The following is a 4512-nucleotide window of genomic DNA, read 5'->3' on the forward strand; positions in this document are numbered from 1 at the left end:
TTTTAGCAGACATCAACCATCATTTCATTAGATGTTGCAACATTTTGATTTTCTAATTCTGTTATTCACTATCAGTTTTTAATTGTGGTTCCTGTATAGTGAACTGTGTGCCCTGATCTTTGGTTTTGCTGAAATAGTCATCCAGGAAAGGCAGGCTGATGCTTGTTTCCTAGAGTAATCTTCAGAAAAAGAAGCTGGTATCATAACAGCGTCCAGAAGTGACTAGTATAGTGGTGGCTTTTGAACTGTTGTGGATTTTTGTATGTTTGTTTCCATTCTTTCTTTGTGCCCCTCACATTCTCTGTCTTTGGCCATCTGGAGCCCCTCCCTTCCTTTCCTGTTGATCCTGTGATGTGACCACAGGAGTCTTGGAGCACTCCCTTGCTGTCATGATACGGTGTCCCAGGTTCATCTCAAATTGAGTAACGTTCTGCAAAAGTGTGGCTGAATGAGGATGCAAGACTGAGGGGCTGTCACAGTTTGGAGGAGACTGGAGAGACGTGACAGCTCAGTGCCGTGTGGGATCCTAGAGTGGTTTCTGGTGTAGAAGGAGGATACTAGTAGAAAAACTAGTGAAAGCCAAAGAAAATCTATACAGTTGACCCTTGAACAACGCAGGAGTTAGGGGCGCTGACTCCCATGCAGTCGAAAACCAGCATGTAACTTGGCATGCAGCCCTCCATATCCACAGTTTTGTACCCTGGTATCCTTGGTTCTGCCTTTTGGATTCAACCAACCACAGATCCAGATCGTGTAGTCCTCTGGTATTTTTTATTGAAAAAAGTCTGCATATAAGTGGACCCACACACCTCAACCCCCGTGGTTCAAGGGCCAACTGTAGTTTAAAAAGTTACATTTACAATAAATTAAAGATTATGTAGATCTTACCTAGCTTATTTGATTTTATGTTTGTATTTCCTTTTATGCTAAAAATGAATACTTAATGTAATTCTTATTTACCTTATCGTATTACAGTGTGTATATGTGTGTATATAATATGTAAAATAGTTTCAAAATAATACCAACATTTACCCCAAAGAACAAGCCTACTGAGTGCATTTTAAGATTTCTTGGTGAGTTTTTAGGATTTTGTGTGCAAATACTGTCTTTTAATATCACTTAGAATAATTCTTCTCTGGATATTTATGCCACCTTGATACACAGTTATGTTTATTTGAAATTGATTTATATTTTTTTAAGGATTTCTTTGTCCCAAAAGACCTAAATAAATATTTAATTATGAAACAAACATTTCAGGTATATGTGAAAAGAATTGTTTGGAAACAGAACTAAGAGAACTATACTCTCCCAAGTAGTTAATAAGGTTAATAAAACTTTTTGAGGTGGAGCTTTGACAGATGGAATTAACCAGGTCTGCTAGCAGAGAGACCACTAAGTAGGCAGGTGGGCCCTCTGATTTCATCTCTTTGTTTTTTCATGTAAAGAGAAAATGAAAGCAAATCAGGAAAATGACTCCTTTTGTTCAGCTCGTTAAAGCTTTGTGAAAACTGCCTCTGACCACTATCAGGTTGTCACATTACTAGGTCTTATGCCAGGAAATATTTTGCTTTGACAGTAGATCTATTCCCCCCTTGCCTATTTGTCTTCACAACCTAGAGACCTACCTTTATGCCAAGAAACAATAGTTTGTATAGTTGTAAGTCTTAAAATAGTTTTGGTTTCTTGAACAAGTAATGAAAAAGTTATTTTGTTATTTATTGGAACTGTTGTCAATCATACTCATATTCATCATCATACTCATCATACTCTAAGTCTTATTTCAGATTCAGATATTTGATAATAAAGTTAATTTTAATGCAAATTTTAATGCTTTGTATCTCTGTACGGCTTGCTTAATGAGGTGCATATCAGTAACCCCTTCTGTTGGCAACTTTTCCAGTTCTTGGACTTTTTTTTTTCTTATTAGTTATCTGTTTTATACATATTAGTGTATATATGTCAATCCTAATCTCCCAATTCATCCCACCTCCACCCCACCACCACTCCCCACTTTCCCCCCTTGGTGTCCATACATTTGTTCTCTACATCTGTGTCTCTACTTCTGCTTTGCACACTGGTTCATCTGTACCATTTTTCTAGATTCCACATATATATGTTAATATACGATATTTGTTTTTCTCTTTCTGACTTAGTTCACTCTGTATGACCATCTCTAGGTCCATCCACATCTCTACAAATGACCCAGTTTCGTTCCTTTTTATGGCTGAGTAATATTCCATTGTATATATGTACCACATCTTCTTTATTCATTCATTTGTCGATGGGCATTTAGGTTGCTTCCATGACCTGGCTATTGTAAATAGTGCTGCAGTTAGCATTAGGGTGCATGTGTGTTTTTGAATTATGGGTTTTTTCTGGCAACTTTTCCAGTTGTTGGACTTTTTTTAAAAAAAAAGTGTGTCAGGTCAGTAATAAAGAGATATAGTCGTGTGATGTAAAGATCACTTGTTTATAGATAGGATGCATGGGTCAGATCAGGACCACTGTTCTGTTGTATGAGCTACTGCCATGGCTCATACATTTTAACCTTTTATTATACAACATTTCAAACATACAAAAGTAGATGGGGTCGAATCATGAACCCTCATTCACCTCTTCTGGGAAGAACAGTTGTGAACCCCCATGTCTCTGCCCCACATCATGGTGTTTCCCCTGTAAGTATTTAAATATGCAGCTCTGAAAGGTAGGCTCACTTTTATTATTATTATTAAACATAACCACAATATCATGACATCTAAGAAAATACAGGAATTATTTAATACTGTCAAATATCCCATCACTATTGCTTCCCTGATTGTCTCTGGTTTCAGTTTATTTGCATCAGATAAAGCCATATAAACAAAATAAAGCCATAGTTTGGCCAGTATGTGTATCTTGTCTCCTTTTGTGTTGAAGAAGCCAAGGCTACTCATCCAGGAATTGTGAGCTTCGCTGAACCCCTTGGCATTCCTCTGTGCTTGTGCTTGCTGCAAGTTTGTAATAAGATCACGTCCTGGGTTTGTTGTTTGTTTTGCAAGACTACTTCCTATCTGGTAGTGATGCTGTTTCTATTATAAGGTACATAATTTCTGACTGTCTGAAAAAATATAGGTAGTATATATAATAAAGGACTATTGATTTTTTTTCTCTTTTGGGTATCATATCTTGTTTTCAACCAAACTTTTTTTCCTTTGGTAATCTTAAAAATCAAGTTAATAGTGGTAAAATGCATCTACACCCCATTCTGTGACTGTCAGTCTGGGTACCAATCTATATTTTCAGGATTTTACAATTTAACACATTGCAAATGATTACAGTTTAACATATTTGTCATTCATCCTACATTGTGGAAAACATTGATCTCTGTGAAACTGATTTAATTTGTTTCAAGCATTTCTCCTCTGTTAGTAGTTTACATTTCCAAACGTGTCTTACAGCATTTCAGTGATTTTGTGCTTTTGTGGTTGATGATATACATTTGACAAAGTGTGAGATCACCTTTGACCATCAGACTATTTCATTATCAAGGGTTTTGAGAATTTCATCATAAGCAGGTTATTGAGAATAAGGAATGCCATAATAGAAACTAAAAACCTACATGGTGGGCTTCCCTGGTGGCGCAGTGGTTGAGAGTCCGCCTACCGATGCAGGGGATGCGGGTTCGTGCCCTGGTCTGGGAAGATCCCACATGCTGCGGAGCGGCTGGGCCTGCCCGCGAGCGATGGCCGCTGAGCCTGCGAGTCCAGAGCCTGCGCTCCGCAGTGGGAGAGGCCACAGCAGTTAGAGGCCCACGCACCGCAAAAAAAAAAAACCTACGTGGTTACCTGGTGAGACAAGAACAGTTAGCTTTTAAATGTCTTTATCTGCCACTTGGATACTATGTGTTTTCAGAAGCAGCCTGAAAAATCTGGGTTAAATCAACTTCTTTATCTTGTGAAGCAGTGTAGTTTACAGTGAAAAGAGGGAATGCCTGGAGCCACACCTGGATGTCTGAGAATCTTGGTTCTGATACTCATAATATGAAATCATGCAAACTATTATCCCTTCTGAGCCAGAATTACTTCATAAGCCATTTGGGAAAATCAAATGAGATACTGTATGTGAAGTTCAGTGTCCAGCTTCTGAGCTGAGTGAATGCTTTGCAGAAGCTGTTTTGCATACTTGTGCCCTGTTTAGACTGTTTTTGGTTTCTTTGGTTCAGAAATTGCAAAGGGATTCCTTTTAAGTGAATTATTGTTTATTTCTCCTGACAGCTGTTTTCCTGGAACAGAATGAAATCAATAGGGCTGGTCAAAAACCATATGTATATCTTCTTTTTTTTCTTTTTTTTTTTTTTTGCTGTACGTGGGCCTCTCACTGTTGTGGCCTCTCCCATTGCGGAGCACAGGCTCCGGATGCACAGGCTCAGCGGCCATGGCTCACGGGCCCAGCTGCTCCACGGCATGTGGGATCTTCCCGGACTGGGGCACGAACCTGCGTCCCCTGCATTGGCAGGCGGACTCTCAACCACTG

Source organism: Lipotes vexillifer, unplaced genomic scaffold, assembly GCF_000442215.2.
Source record: "Lipotes vexillifer unplaced genomic scaffold, Lipotes_vexillifer_v1.1 scaffold646, whole genome shotgun sequence".
Lineage (NCBI taxonomy): Eukaryota > Metazoa > Chordata > Mammalia > Artiodactyla > Lipotidae > Lipotes > Lipotes vexillifer.